The following is a 17,555-nucleotide window of genomic DNA, read 5'->3' as shown; positions in this document are numbered from 1 at the left end:
ATGTTACCTTTTTATGCATTGACAGGATTTTGCTACTGAACTAGAATGGTGAAACTGAAGTAGAATGAGTGATGGGTTAACAATATATGTTTTGAAACTAACGAGCACAAAGAAAGCTTAGAAATTGGATGTTTTCAGTGATTTGGGCAGGGGGGTTGGGGGGTTCCGACATGTTCTGGCCTATGTCACTTTCCCTTGACTTCCCAATTCGGGTCTGCACTGTGTGTGGAGTGGGTGTCTGGTTCATTGGTTTTGTTTAAGCAGGTGTCCGCAGGGAATTCCTAGGGGCCATTTTAGTAAATACTAGGAACAGTGGAATATGTGTTCACTTTTACCTCACCAAGCATCCTAGCAAAGTGTGCTTAGAGGCAGGAAGGAGTGAGTAGCTGTCTGTGGCTGTGGCTCCCTGAGAGCCTCGTGGCACTCACCAATATCAACAGACTTAACGTGTTTATTCAAGATGAGAGGTCTGCGCTTTGCTTTTTTATTTTTTGCCTCAGAAGTACATTTGGACCACAAGACTACATTTTTTTTCCCCCTGTCGTAGACATTTGGGACATTTCTACCTTTGGACCCACTGGACCTCACATTGTCGGTGACTAACTCTCTAAGACGGTTACTCAGTCAGCCCGTGAAGCTGTACAGAAAGACAATGGCTAGGGCATGTGACTTTATCAGCAGTAGCTGCCTTGCTTTATCTTGATTCTTCAGGGACCAAAGAACAGCCACATTGCCATTTAAAATCTCCATGTTCTTTCTTCTGCGGAGCCCATTTGGAAGAGCGCTTAAAAACCTCGTGAGAAACTTGGACAGAGGATTTTGTCCAATGAGTCTTGGGTACAGCTTTTTTTTTTTTTTTTTTCCTTGCCGCAGCTTTGGCTTTGGTGGTGATTGGCTAGCTTGGTGCTGGTGCTTTTGCTGGCCCAGAACTCAAAATGTCCTCAGGGTGGCCTTGTGCAGATCTCTTCAGACTTTTGAGTCTGGGGATTACAGGCTTGCAGCACCAGGCTCTGTGGTCCTTGCAACTCTTATACAGTTGTCTATCTGTCTATTTGTCTGTCTATTGAGACAGGTCTCACTGTATGCCTTTGCTAGTCTGGAATTCACTATGTAGCTCACTCAGCCTGGCCTCAGACTCACACAGACCCCCGGCTTCTGCATCGCCATGACTAACACCTTGCTACCAACGTAAAGGCATGAAGAGTGAGCCACATTTATCCCGGGCTTAGGAATTATCCAATCTCCACTCTTCTGTTTCATGTTCACAGGGAGCAGTCAGATTCCCTACTTAACACACTGTTTTATTTTGTGGTGGATTACATCAGGAAAAGCACATGAGGATGTGCACAGGTTTTATAATTTACAAAATCACACATTTTAACTAAATAATATTTCACAGAGTGGGAAAAAAGAATGAGTAAATAAGGCACTGAAAAACAATTTATCTAGGACATGTTTGTTTTCTCCTCTAAATAATTCCGTTTTCATGTCTAAAGTCTTGTTTTGGTACCCAAGTTCTCCTTTTATGAATCAATAGATAAATAACAGAAATAGTGGAGACTGTTAGAGTTCTGTGAGCATTGACACTCTAACAAAGAACACCTTCCCTCTAGCTAATGACACGATCTGTGTAGATACAGAAGGCTCACGTATTTTTGAAATGATTATAAGTAACTACTGAAAATTAGGGTTAAGACATTTTCATAGCTTGGAAAAATGTGTGTGTGGGGGGGCTCTTACAAGTTGCTTAGATTCTAAAGCAACTACAATTTTATGTACTTCCTTTGTCTAACAGAACAGCATTGGACTTTCCTGTGTGTGGGAAACCAGGCCGCATATTTTCTAACTTCAGGGTTCAAAGAGAAGAGATCTTAAAAATCAAGCATGCCCCAGGGAGGGCGAGCAGTGAGATGGGTCAGTGGGTGGAGGGGTGCACCCACCTTTCTCAGGCAGGAGGATTTCCTGCTGTTTTTCAGGAGTGACATGGAAGGAGGCTAATGACTCCAAAGGAGGACTTTCCCTTAGGGACAGTTTAATCTCGTGACCTTTCTCTCTCTGTGTCCATTTCTCTTAAGTCATAGATGCCCTTCATTTAACTCACATCAAGCTGTTTTATTTTCTTCAAAAACACAGTTGAAGTGACTTCTTGGCTTGCATTTAACCCTTGAACTGGATGCATTTTAAAATGAAATCACTATCAGAGGATGCTTTCCAGACTCCTTTTCGGGTCTCTGCATTCTTCACTCTCTCTCTTTCTCTCTCTCAAAAAAAAAAAAGTCAACATCATATAAACACTGCCACAAGGAAGTCCAATATCAAAGACTACTTGTATGACTTTTAGAATTGTCTTTCTCAGTTCTCAGTGCCTCTAACACATGTGCACACATTCAGAATGGTATTCTATGTCAGGTACTAACACATTTGCATCATTTAGAATGTCTAAATTATTTAAAACACAGATGGGGTTTTTTACTGATTTTTTTCTTTTTTGTGTGTGTGTGCCGAGAGTTAGTTTACTGGTATCCTCAGGGTACAAAGATCATTGACAAAGAAAATTTTAAGAAATTCATAAATGAAAGTAAAACTCTTCAGAGAGGATTATAGATTTTAGAAAAACTCACCTTGATATAGCCAAACAGTTTCATTTTTTATTTGAAATATGCAGACACAGATGGATTAAATTGAATGTCAGAATAGAGTAAAATAAAACTATAATTATTTTATTATTCTCAAGGGTTCAGATTCCTGGTGCAATGAGTTCTTGAGGGTAAAGTGAAAACAGAAACTGCCTTGTACTCCAAATTGTCAGTTCTTAAAAACAACTTTTTATTCTGCAAGAGATCCGGGACATTTTCGGTGTGATCATATTACTCAGTTTCATTGCCAACATAAAGTGAAAAGAATCTTTCTTAACTTTTAACATTATACTATTCCATTTGGAGATAGTAAAGGCAGAGTAGTGTGATTACTGCTAATTCATAACAGCCTGTGCATACATCTCTAACGCACTTCGAGAGTCCCACCCTGCCTCCAGAGCAATGGTTCTAAACCTGTGGATGTTACTTGTTTGTTGGGGCATTGAGTGACCCTTTCACGGGGTCATTAACACCATTAGAAAACACAGATATATACATACAGCTATGAAGTGGCAACAAAAATGGTTTTGTGGTTGGGGGGTCCCCACAACATGAAGAATTGTGTTAAAGGATCTCAATGTTAGGAAGGTTGAGAACCACTAATTTAGAGTAAGGCCCATTCAGAGGTATATGAAGATAGCATAGGCCTGAAAGCTCCTGTTGACCAACTAGCTGGGTTTTTTGTTTGTTTGGTTTGGTTCTAGTTTTTCAAGACAGAATTTCTCTGTATAGACCTGCCTATCACTCTGTAGACCAGACTGGTCTTGAACTTACAGAGAATCTCCTGCTTCTGTCTCCTGAATGCTGGGATTAAAGTCATGGACCTCTGCCACTCAGCTAGCTGGGTTTTTTTGTTTTTGTTTTGTTTTGTTTTTGTAGTCCCAACTCATCAATGGGCCCATGCTGAGAATCAAATGTGCCTTTTCTGCGCTGTGATAAGACAGTTAGGACCTGTTTTGTTCCCAGGTTATTCCAAAATTGTGGAAACCAATATTATACCTAGAACAAAGGCCACTTCTATGAATAACTGTAGTTGTGACCCTGAATACCAAGAAGAAGGACAGCAATGGTATGGAATGAGCCACTTTTTACAAACACAATCAGTACTTTGATTTTTTTGACAATAACAATACTTTCAATAGCCCACAGGAGTGATGGGAAAATCAGACATTGTAGAATTATTATAAACTGGGCACTGTGTGTTAAGAGCATTATGGCTAAGGAAGCTAAAACTACTAAAAAGGATACAAATTACATATGGGATTATAGTAGTGTCAATTCTCTGTCACTGTAACAAAAGCCCCTAAGAGGAAGGCTTTGCCTCCTGATTTTAAAAGCATTAGTCCACATTGACTTGACACTGTTAGCTCTGAACCTGTGAGTCAGGACATTACAACAGGGGTAGATGGAACTCATGAGGGGGCAGGGGTCCCCCAAGTCCTCTTTAAGGTCACACCTCCAGTGACCTCACTTCCTCTCAAAAGTCCCTCTGCCTCTCAAGGGTGTGACAGGCTGGCCAATGAGCCCTTAATACATGGGCTTGGGGGGGGGGGACTTCTAAAGGGTTAGTGATATGATTGATAAGTAGGTGCCAATGCTGGGGTTATTTAAAACCCTGTCACTATACAGCATCTGACATTTCTCACATTAGCAAGTCCTGAAGCAATTGCTGGCTTCTCTTCAACCTTGGTCTGACTTCACCAGCTCTTCAGATCCTGAAAGTCTCCTCTATCTGAAGCAAGAATCCATAGCCTTCGTTTCCCTCTTCATCTCCATCCTCTGAGGGGTAGGTTCAATGTCTGCATTCCCCCTAAATGTTCTCGTCTCTGTCCCCACTATCCATCAAGCTCTAGGGTCATTCGTCCCCCACCTCAAATGCTGGGCTCGCTGTGATCACTGCTAACTGGTCTCTGCCATCCCCTTTACCTTTCCCAGAACCTCGTGGAGATCCTTTGCATCTGTCCTTGCTAGGCGCTTGGCATCTCTAGGCTTCTCCCAGTCCAGTCTTACTATCAACAAGCTTCCCTTCACCATTTTCACTCACAAACTGAAGCAGTTGCTGTCATCTCACACTCATTCTTATGTTCATTATTTTTACCTCAGGAGATGGAGAGTCTAGGAAGTGAGTGTTGAGCCTTGCTTGTTCTCTGGTTTCTCAGGAAACAAGTCTCTTTTCCCTCATCGCCACTTGGTTCCTCACTCCGTTCCCTATGCCCAAGAGCCTGGAAGCTTTATCCCCTTGCATTTATCATCAGAGTGTAGTTGTGGGATTGTTTGTCCATCTGTGTCTCTCCTTGAGACAATGAGATTTTATCCTGGAGATCATGTCACATAATATGCTCTCTACAAGCTCTGAATTACATGGAAAGGGAGGTCTTTAGGGGTGAACCTTCCACCCGACACAAGAGGGGAGAAGGTATAGAGACTGTCAAGGTCTGCAAAGCCTCATACCACTGCTCCAGAGCCCTAAGGAAGTGACCACGGGCCTGTGGTGGAAGGATGGTGTAAGATAACGCAGATGGGCACTTTTAAACATCAACTCATTTAAGATGGTAAGTTATTCTATCAGTTGTAGTTCTGTGGATGCTTTTTAGAAATACATATTCAGGTTAGTCTGTAATTTGGGAACAATAATTGTCAAAAGTAACAGTTGTTTGAAAAGGGATTTTAGATTATAACATAATATAGTCAAAATGTGTCCCTAATCCATCTACCAAGGTTAACTAAACAACATTCTTCTCATTGCTTTCAGCATATAAATCTTACTTTATCATTTTTCATGATAGTACCATGTAACTCATTGCCTATCCCTTAGACCTTTTTTTTTTTTTAATGAAAACTAAATATGAGAAGGCTATATGGATGCATTTGTCTGGAGAATGCAGCAGGCATCAGGGAAGTCATAATAGAAGGAAATTTGGGGACTTGGTGGGTGGGGTGGTATCTACAAGTGTATCAACAGCTAAGCTGCCTCAGAGATGGCAAAGTTCTGCTCTGTTGGGAAGAAACCTGAGATCCCCACAGACTGGTCCCACAAGAGAGAGCCTCCTGGGTAGAAGTTGCTTGCTGGAAACCAGCCACTGCTCTTCTTTCCAAGAAGAGTTTGAAGTTGTGTCCCACTAGGACACCATTTGGATTAAGTCCCAAACTCCTTGTCCTAGTTAGGGTTACGATGGCTGTGATGAAAGACCATGTCAAAAACAAACAAACAAACAAACAACAATAACAACAACCTGGAGAAGAAAGGTTTATTTCAGCTTGCACTTACAGGTTCCATTCCATCACTGAGGGAAGTGTGGACATGAACTCAGGGCAGGATCCTGGAAACGGGAGCTGATTCAGAGGCCATGGAGGGTGTTGCTTGTTGACTTGCTCTCCATGACTTGCTCAGCCTGCTTTCTTATAAACACAGGGCCACCAGCCCAGGGATGGTTCCACCCACAATGGGCTGGGCCCTCCCTCATTAATTACTAATTAAGAAAATGCCCTCTATAAGCTTGCCTGAAGCCTGATCCCATGGAGGCATTTATTTTGTCAATTAAGGTGAGGTTCCCTCCTCTCAGATGACTTTAACGCCTATCAAGTTGTCAGTACATCAGCCATGTACACTATCCGTGATGATATATTCTCAGAAGACTGGGTCACTTGATCCAATTTTTACCCATCCTGTCTCCACATCCTCTGCTGTGTTTCTGACTAAAGCCTGGTGTGTTTTCCTGTGCCTGGATTTGAACCATTCCATGAGCCTTGCTCTGACCAATAAGGTATTTGTATGTCAGTGGAAGTTGAAAATGAGTTTGTGTCTTCTTGTTCCTCTGCCCCAGCTGTGAGGGGGAGTGGCCCTGCTAATTTGCTAAAGTAAGGAGGAGGAGAGGGAGAGACAGAGACACATCTAGATCAAGCCCAGCCCTTTGTTACAGACCCCTCGGTTGCACTGTACCAAGAAGGTCCAGGGTTATGTGAGCACAAATGAATAATCTTTGAAACCACTAGATTTTAAAGTAGGTTCTCCTAGAGTGTGGCTGTGATGATAGGTAACTAATACATTCTGAGATTTCCAAGAATACCAGACATTTTGCTTCATTTTTTTTTTCATTTTTTCAAGTCAAAGAAAACATTTTCAAATAAAAAGTTAAGAAATATTTTTAACAAAATTAACAGAGAAGCAGTGCTTGTCAGTTAACTAACAGCTGTTGAATATTTCCCATGGACTGGGTAGTCAAAGATAACTGAGAAGGAAAAGTTCTTTGGAGGGGGTTGTTGAGACAGGGTTTCTCCGTGTAGCCCTGTCTGTCCCAGGACTCACTCCGTAGACCAGGCTGGCCTGGAACTCGGCGATCCGCCTCCCGAGGGCTGGGCTTGGTGCGAACCACCACCACCTGAAAGGGAATTTCTTACTTTCATCAGTGGCCACTGTACGCACAGCTGTGCACATGTACCTACAATCACAGCTGTGCACATGTACCTACAATCACAGCTGTGCACATGTACCTACAATCACAGCTGTGCACATGTACCTACAATCACAGCTGTGCACATGTACCTACAATCACAGCTGTGCACATGTACCTACAATCACAGCTGTGCACATGTACCTACAATCACAGCTGTGCACATGTACCTACAATCACAGCTGTGCACATGTACCTACAATCACAGCTGTGCACATGTACCTACAATCTGTCCAGTGAACTTTTAGAGAATTTTAACATTATTGTAGAAAGTTCTTTCACTAGAATCTGTCCAGTGGACTTATAATGAACATTATCACTGTTGTAGGAAGTTCTTTAGATGTTCTCATTCTAGAGGGGCGTTCCTCAGACTTTTCCCACTCACTGTTCCTTTCTTCTGAGGACTTTTACATGACCCTGGGCATAGGAGAATGTGAGTCAGGCATACAAACCCAACACTAACTGACAATAATCACAAATAAATTTCCTTTAAAATAATTCTTTGGCATGCAGACATCTACTTTACCATTTACTGACAAAAAAAACAAAAAACAAACAAACAAACAAACAAGACTGCATACTGATGAGATAAGCTTGCCTGTCTGCTCTACGGGTAAACATGAGATCCTGGCTGAATAGTTGATTCAGCAGCTTTCAGGGCTTATGGATATTTTGATTCTGTAATCATCACTGCTAAGAATGGGGCAAACATTATTCAGGGCCATTTTAGAAACTATTAAAAATCTGTCTTTAACCCAAGCTGAAATTCATATAATAAGTTTTTTTTGTTTTGTTTTTTGTTTTTGTTTTTGTTTTTGTTTTTAATGAACCTCAAGTCAGGAACAACTCAAGCACCAATATTTAAAATCAAACATTCTGGGGCTAGGGAGACAGTCTCAGCAGTTAAAGGTGCTTGACTGGGCAATAAGCCTGGTGACTGAAACTGGTCTCTGGAACCCACTAGATGGAAGGCAGGTGTGCCATCGAGCCTGTATTTCTTTATCCCCTAAACCATTTGGAAAGCATCAACTCAGTGTGGACCCCCTAGAGTCTGCGGCCAAGAAAGACTATCAGAGCTAATGTGGAGGGTATCGGGGGCTTCCTTGTGGGTCAGTAGAGAGGACAGTCAGGAGTCCATTTGTGTACGGATGGAGGGCTTGTGTGTGAGTTCAGCTCAGACAAGGGTTCTACAGAGGCCTGAGAATGCTCTAAGCATGAAAGAAGCAAGAAGCAAAACAACAAACCCATACCAGGAATAAAGTCCAGCCACAAAAAAAAAAAAAAAAAAAAAAAAAAAAAAAAAAAGTGAAATCCTGTCATTTGTGGCAACGTGGGTGAGTACCAAGGACAGGAACTTAGAGACAACTATATCAGGTTCTCACCAGCACACAGACATGAAAACAGAAAAAGAAGGAAGAAAACACTGATCACAGATAAATAGAAAGTAGCACAGCAATCACAGAGCCTGGGAAGGGGGACAATTAGGTAGTCACCTATAATTGAGGAGATAGAGGCTTGAAATGGACACTAAAGTGCTGGGGAGCACGAGGAATGAGTTCTAGTGTTCGATGGCACCAAGAGAGACTGCCATCTCATAGTATTTTCCAGACCAGCTAGCTACAAAAGACGATTTTGAGCGTTACCAATAAAAAGAAGTGGAAAACTTTTGAGGTAACAAAGATGCTAATTACCTTGGTTTGTCTATTACCCATCATGGGCATGTACTGAAAATGTCACACTGTGTTCCACACATGTGCAGATGATGAGTGAATGGAAAGTAAGAAAGGAGGGAAACGTGACAAATCATCACACAAAGTGAGGAAGAAATGAGCAAGGAATGAACTGGTAAGAGAGAAAGTACTACCTGGACTAGCAGAGGCCAGAGCAGGCCACTGGGACAGAGTGCACGGCACTGGGATTGAGAGAATGGGCCACTGGGATTGAGAACGGCCACTGCGACTGAGCATGAATTCTCACGATGTGATGTGCAGAGCTTCCAAAGAGAAAGTGGAAACACATCCCACCTAAAACGTCTGAGCCAGATGTGTGATTGAGCAGCAATATGGGAACAGCAGGGTGGTGTTCATTGGGACTGTGATACATCAATTATTTTCTAGGATAACTAGGGCCGATTCTCCTGTTAACCAAAGCTGTGACTCAAGCACATTTTTTCCATTGAAGGCTGTTGCTGCATTAGAAAATCAGAGGAAAGAGTTTAGTCTTCATGCCCCTGAAGTAAAAGATGAATGGAATGAAAGAATGGAGATAGGAGGCGTGTGTGTGTGTGTGTGTGTGTGTGTGTGTGTGTGTGCAGTTTAGAAATGGAAAACCACGCTAGAGATTTCTGTCCTCATGTTTCTTTTGAATTTTATACAAAGTAAAAAAGGGATGAAATTTATGGATGAACAAATTATCATCATAATACAATTCTATAAAGGACATTAGACATATATTTGGAGGTAACAAATGGCGATTAGATGGCTAAGGATACATCTTGTTTAGCATTATATATGTTCATAATCATTATTAATATGAGAAGAATGAAATACTACCATGATCTGTCCAGAAACAAAATCTGAAAGTCACCCTTCCCCATTTGTGTCTGACAAAGTCCCATTTCTCCTTAACACCCAGACTGAATGTCGCCCCTTCCCCGAAGCCCATCTCCAGCTTCTTAGGGAGGCTTAATCTCTCCATTCGTTGCCCTCTGAAGTATTTTGATTATCCTTCAGTCATCCTGCTTATGCTTTATTGTAGTTGCTTGGTTCGCTGCCTTTGCTGGATATGTAATTCCTAGGAGCAGAATTCCAATATTTTTTTCTTTGTCTCCCCCATCCATTATGGGACCCCACAGTAGAATTGGTAATGAATGTACGCTCAAATAATGGCACAGTTTAAAAATTGTCGTTGATATGATGCAACATAAGTAGAAAAGAGAAAAGGAGTTTTAGAAAGAGCTTCAATTAAGGTCAAGGTTCTGGTTAGAGTTTCAGGGGGAACCAACTGAGCTCTTCAGGCGTTTGGCAGAAAAGATGGACAGAGCCCACATGAGGCAGGAGGGAAGACAGAGGTGAGCAGCGGCCTGAAAAAGCAAGGCATGAGGAATTCGCTCAGGAGGGACCAAAGGGATCCAGGGAGATAGTGGCAAGCAAATGGGGTCACTCGTGGGACTCTCCCACTCAAGCCCAAACTTGGGAGATTTTGAGAACCAAGGGGTGAGAGGCCATTTTCAAGCATAGGTATCGTTGGGAGAAAACATTCCTGGGGACTAGTTTTAGTGGGTGATTTTTGTAGAGCCTGAACATAATTCAGGGTATGAATGAATATTAATATTCACAATGAGTTCCTTAAGGGAAAAGGTGTTACTAGGACACGTAGTAGGAAGCATTCAGATTACTGAAAGCACAGAAAGCGAGGGGGGAGCACTGTTCTGTATCTTTACAATAGACGGAGACCTAGTACCAGGCACTTCCCAATGGATTTCCTTAGACTAAAACTATGCCAATATGCCTGAGCATAGGGATCGTATAAGCAGCTCCCACCTCACTCATCTGATTAAAAAGGAACTACAACGGACGGCAAGCTAGGGGCAAGAGGGGAACCATAATTAATATATGTGCATGGGCTATTATTTTAGAAAGTGGGTACTAAATAGAAATCCACATGCCCCTATATATGTACACACACACACACACACACACACACACACACACACACACACACACACGGGGGGGGGGGTAGGTTAACTTTAAAAAGTTATTAGTGTTGCAGCTGGGCATTGGTGGTGCACGTCTTTAATCCCAGCACTTGTGAGGCAGAGGCTGGTGGATCTCTGTGAGTTCAAGGCCAGCCCGGTCTACAGAGCAAGTTCCAGGACAGGCTCCAAATCAATACAGAGAAACCCTGTCTCGAACCACCCCCCAAAAAAATTATTAGTGTTGTGTGTATGTGTTATGTGTGAGGGCACACTTGCTACGGTATGCAAGTGGAAGTCATTGGACAACTTTATGGAATACATTCTCTCTTTCCACCTTTACATGGGTTCTGAGGACCAACTTATGGCCCTAGGCTTGCATAGCAAGCCATCTTGTTGATCCTGTAAGCAGGTGGGCAAGAGTATGTGCAAGCTAGTGTGTGTGTGTGTGTTATGTGCATGCGTGCATGCATGCGTGTTGTCTATCTCTCATGTGCTGGAATTACAAGTATGTACAGCCTCAATAAATTTTGCTGTTGTTGGTTGGAGACAAGGTCTCACTATGTAACTCTGACTGGCCTGGAATTCACTGTGAAAAATAAAACCCTAAGAACTGCTTGCTTCTGCTTCTGCTTCTGCCTCTGCCTCCTGAGTGCTGGGATTAAAGGAATGTGCCACTCTGATTCAGACAGTGTTCCACACCCTGAAGAAAAGCAGCTGACTACTTCATGAGATCATTACTGCAACTCATTCAGAATAATGAGTCTGATATACAAACTATGTCCATAGTGTGTATTGATGTTCAGCAAATTAACTCCAAACAAAGACGTAAATTAACAGCCAGGTTTTAAAATTATATCTCAGTGTTTCAGCACCTGGTTGCAGCTTGGTTGGTTCTGCTGATGGGTCTCTTACAGGAATCTGACAGAGGTCTCTCTTAGAGCAGGGTGCCGTACCTGTGGGGCTAGCCAGAAGAGGAATCTCTAAGCACACTTGTAATTGCTTGCACATTCGGTGTCTCGCAGGCTGCTAGACCAAGAGCCACAGATTTCTGCGGAATATTGGTAGGGGGATCTAAATGAAGATATCCAGACTGAGCAGCTCACAGTGTAGGAAGGAGCTAGTGGAAAACATTAGAGATGGTGACAGCATGATGGAGACTCATAAAGAAGGTGGTGAGGGGGGGGATGAGAAAGCTTCAGCAAGAGTCAGAATGATACATCTTCATAGTCTAAGCCCAGAGTAGCATCTAGAATCCCAAAGTTTCCTCCTGTATGCTATACATAGCTCACGTTCAGGATCTGGGATAGCAAAACAGCATGGATACCAGAGGCAGGGGTTGCTGGGTACTCCCGTAAGAGCTGCCTACCATACCACAGTGGTTCCTGTATCTCTGGGTACCACAGACACCTGGAGGTTGAAGGTCAGAGGGAAGGTGGGTAAGAGGAAAGAGCCAGACAAGTGTCTGGAGAAGCAAGGGAGGCTTCCAGATAGGCCAGCTTTTAATGGAGCCCATATTTAAAATGGGTTCCTAAGAGTTTAAGGTCAGAGAACACTATGAGCGATCAGAACTCCTTAGGTCAACAGGTTCCATGCCATTGTAGCCTCTGTCTGAACCTTACACTGTCAGATAGGCAATGTACATTAACAGCCCACACAGCACTCAGCCCAGACATAAATAGGGAGAGATCACCAGGGGGGATCGACAGGAATTCCCAGGAGGTGGTGCTCAGACCTGGAAACATAGGGCTGGGCATCCAAGTGTGTGATGTGGAGATTTAAGAAATGTGATTAGGAAAATGGTCAGCTTAGAAGCAAGCAGGATGTGTAGGACTGATGGCATCAGCATCTCCCCTGGCACCAGAGTCCAAGTGTAAGAGTTGTCCATGAGCAGACGTTCATTCATACATCTGGTCCATCAGAGGAAAGGGATGACCATGGGGATCTCAGGTCATCTCAGTTGATGAATCAGAGAAGGTAGACTGAGACATCCAGCTAGGATGACTATTGAAGAGGGTTGAGGCAGAGTCCACAGGGGAAAAGACAAAGAAGTATGCTGATCAGGAAGAAGAAAAATAAGAGAAACAGGAAAGGAAGGCTTTAAATTCCTGAGGGGATGTTTGGGAGGAAGAATTATGTAAAACCAAATTAAGAAAGACTAGCAGAAGGCAAGAAGAAAATAAAACCTTGAGAAATACATCGGGTCCACGTGGAATGGATTCTACATCATCAAACATTTTTAATTCCATTTTTTTATACTTAAGTCATAACTGGAAACCTCTTTTGAGACTTTTTTTATTACCTTATAGGAAAGCAAGGGCAATATGATTAAAAGGCCTGGCATCCTCCTCATCATGAAGGGAGCTGGGAATGGTGAACCCAAGGCTTTCCTTCAGAGTGACATTTTCATACTGTAATTTTAATAAAAAATAAAGAAGAGGAGGAAGAGAGGGGAAATATGTTCATTTCATCCTCTTCACTTGGGATGACAGGAAGAGGCTGGTACTCCTTTAAAGGAACATAAAAGGTCTGGATATGAAATTAGCAAACCAGCAATAAAAAGATGATCATAGGAGGGGATTTGAACACTCAAAACAGACAACACTAGGCACATACCAGGAAGAAACAGCTCAGAGCAGGCCATGTCACCGGGAAAACCAGGAAAAAGCAATGGGTATATTTTGCATGAGTGGCGTGTAATTGTTCTAGACTTTCCCTCAGTTTGATAATATGAGGGGAAAAGAGACAAATATGGAATTGAAATCCTGTTGGTGAATTAAAATTAATCATTTTTAAAATTATATTTGTGTGTATGCTTCTATCCATATGTGCACATATGTGGAAGCCAGTGGACAACCTATGTCAGTGAGTTCTCTTCTTCTATTTTATGGGTCATAAACTTGGTAGTAGGTGCCTTTACTCATAGAGCCACTTACTGGACCTCTGTAGTTTAAGGACAGATAACAATGTAAGGATGGCATATATTAGACTAAGAACTTGGATAGGAACTTTCTGCTCAGAAATTTCTCTTTAAGAGAACATTGGCTTCATTTATTGGGAAAGTCTCTCAGTTGAATAACAAATGTTACCAGTGGTATGAAGACAACAATTCTTTATAACATCAACAGTTAAGACTAAGAAGAGTATCTTTCACTTTCTCAGCCTCTCTCTTGTATTTGTTGCCCTCATTATCTGTTTTCCCTGGGTGGTGAATTTCTCTAAAAATTACCAGGCAGGAACTTAGGACCATGAACCTGGGTTAAAAGGATCTCAGTTGGTTTTATGGTTAAAGTAATACTAATAATAAAATAAATGTTATAGAGACTTATATACAAAGATTCTTTTACTTTTGAATTGGGGCATTTTATATTTAGGAGAATGAAGTTGTCAAAATTGACAACACTAACATGGTTATTGAGGGCAGACAAGAATGGATGGTCCATCGTGGAAGCTTAGGGATATAACAGCTCTCATCAGAATTCTCTATTAATTGGCATCTCTGCATGTCTTGATTATAGTAATAATGAACATTCATAAATATTCATTCAAATTTACCAAAAATGCATGAAGTGCCTCCAGAATCATCAAAGATGAAGTGCTGTTTAGGAAAAATGTCACAGACAAAAAGTTGGTAGTGTTTTAGTTCTTTGCAAACTATGAGTCCTTACAAAAGACAGCACCCATATACAAGCAGTATATTACATTTAATTCTTCACAATATCTAAACATAGATGAAAAAATATCACTATTCCCCAGATCCTATGATTGAGAGTGCTGGCAAGCCTGATGACCTGAGTTCTAGCCCCATAAAATGTCAGATGCTATGGTGTGCATCTGTAACCCCAGGGTTCTGTGTGGCAGAAGTCAGAGCCAGCAGAACTCACCTGGGGGTGTGTGGATCAGCTCCGTTTGGGACCCAGAGTTTGGCAGAGTTTGGAAGGAGAGCCTGCCTCAAGGAAGTGTAGAGCACTGACTCCCCAAGCTCTCCTCTGGCCTCTACATGTGTGCTGTGCTATGAGTGCATAACATGAACACACAAAATTTTCAATGATCTTGTTTTCTCCTTTTTTCTCTTACCTTGTCTGTGACATTAAAAAAAAAATCTGTCCTCTCTCTCTAGTTCCATTAGAACATTTGAATGTGTGTCTTTGTGTGTGTGCACGCACACACATGCACACGTGCTCACAGGCACAGAAATCTAAGTAAAAATCCTCAGCAATCATTTGAACTTGCTAAATGAGACTGTAGCATTTTGAGTTCTTTGTAAGAGGCAAAGACAAAATATCTCCTGCCACTCTGCCACAGTAAAAGGTAGCTGAGCAAGTTTAAAAACTGATGTCTAAAAATATGCTAGTCTGATAGATGGTCACATTTCTCCTTTGCTGTACATAGTTTTTAACTTCTAAACTTAAATTTACTCTCTGTATTAGCTACAGTTACTATTTACATTATAGAGTTTCTTTTAGTTATCTCCTGATTCCAAGTGCCAATATTCTTGTTTATGTGACAGGTAGCGCTAAGCAGATTTTCTGGCATTTTAATAATATGGTTAACTATGTGGATCACAGAAATCACTTTTTGTTCATATCAATAAATGCTTAAATATAAAAATTTGCGTATATAAAACAAATTACATATTCTATTAAATACATGGAATTAATGCAATTCATACTATCCAAAAGTGCCAGTAGTTAGATCCATATAACTAATGCAAATTTTGTTTACAACATATTTTAATGAGAAAAAGACATTTGTCCTTTTTAGAAAAGATAAGTGTTTTCTCATTTCGCTATCTCTCTGTGTTATGTTTCTGATTACAATAATTATTTTTTAGTATGTGTCATTATGTTGTACAACTAATATTAGTAATGTTTAAATAAAGGATTCAGTTTCTACCAAACACCGTCCTGTTCCTTCCACAGACCCCTTAAGGCGAATGTTGATATTTATATTAGTTTTTTACTTATCTACATGATTAACCCTTGGACTCTCTGATGAATATCATCTGGTTTGTCTAACACTCTGTAATCTGTTCACTTGAGCTGATGTTCCACATTTTAAATAGAATTTGAAAAGCAGTGTTGGTTATCTGCAATGATCATGCTATTAGAGTCCCCCCTCCTCACCCAGCCCCCCCCCTTCCCCCGTTCACAACCGGAAGACTAAAGAAAGAACAATTTTCCCTTCTGGTATTTAGGTTAACATAGATTAACAAAGAACTGAAAGCAACAGATTCAAAGATGATACTCCAAACCTCTAGCCTTATTTGTTTCTGTCCAGGAAAACACCATCAAGTTCATTAGTCTGTAACATAATGAAACAATGTATCCTATGCATGTTTTAAAAACATCACCTTTTCTTGATATAATCCATCAAGAAACAGGAAAGTACTTAGAAACACTTGCCAGACATTTGTGACAGACATAAAGACCCACATTTTATGACAGGAAAACACTGTCAAGTAAATACTGCTCAGTGGGGGAAAAAATGAAAGTCGAATAAATCATTCATAGAGGCAAAATTCATTTATTGTATTTATGCATTTGGTACATACCTTTCCCGGAAAGTGCTTAAATGTTTTGCAGTCAAACATTACTACCCAGATCTTAGACTAGGGAAAGACACAGGTAGTGGCTAAGAGTGTAGAGAACAAATATCAAGTGGCTTATAGGGGATTACCTGTGCAAGTTACATGGTCTCCAATAAGGAAGAGGACTGGAATCTGGGCAGTTTCTGCATGCTAAGAACATCACCTTTCTGTACATCTCACTGACATTTTTCACATGGCAATTTAAAATCTATTTAATTGTTCTAATGATAATCAATTGATATGCATCTGATTGTGACTGCATATATATATGCATAAAATATACAAATATAAACTGTTCTATTTGTAATAGTTTATGAAAAACTTTTTGATGGGGATGCCTTGTGTCTGCCTGTGTGTGTGTGTGTGTGTGTGTGTGTGTGTATGTGTGTGTGTGTGTGAGAGAGAGAGAGAAAAAGAGAGAGATGTGACTTTTAAAGATCTTTGCTAAATGCTTGTCATTAGAAGAAAGCTTTAAGTAAATATGGGCACATTATTCATGCAACTACCTACCATACTAGATCGGAGCAAATGTAGACTGTTAAATATATATTTTGGATCAGTTATTAAAATAATCTGACAAATGTTACATCATATTGTAGTATAGTTAACTAGACATTGGTTAAGGATATTTCCATAAAATTTAAATATTGATGTCTTTGTAACTGGTTTAGATGCCAGATTGCAACATGGACACTTCCTTATACTTTATCAAGGAGATTCATGCTTTGTAACTTTTAAATTTTAAGTTGAAGATTTATTTGAGCTGACACTTTATAGGTTTTTCTATAATTAATTCCGTAGAGGTCAGATTTCATGGGTCAGAATTCCTTTTAAATTAACCAGTCCTTTAGTAATATCTTTACTGTTGGAATTAACGGTTGAGGAAAAGGTTAATATTGTTCAAGTAGGATTCTCAGTTTCAGGTATTATTTGTTTCATTCATTTGAAAATTTCCAAAGAATCCAAAATATCTTAAAAGTAGATCCTATGGAATCAATGCAAGAGATAAAAAGACAAGACATTAAAAAGATTACTTGTAAACCAGAAATAGAAAATTTCATTATACAGATGGCTCGAATACTTAATAAAGAGCCCTGGTGCAAAGCATTCCTCATTTTAAACTTCATTCTGAATAGATTAACTGAACAGTGTACCTTAAACCTACATATTATACTCTTTGTCTT

The sequence above is a fragment of the Phodopus roborovskii genome, unplaced genomic scaffold, assembly GCF_943737965.1.
Source record: "Phodopus roborovskii unplaced genomic scaffold, PHOROB, whole genome shotgun sequence".
Classification (NCBI taxonomy): Eukaryota; Metazoa; Chordata; class Mammalia; order Rodentia; family Cricetidae; genus Phodopus; species Phodopus roborovskii.
The sequence above is the reverse complement of the archived record's forward strand: the minus strand, read 5'-3'. Positions refer to the sequence as shown.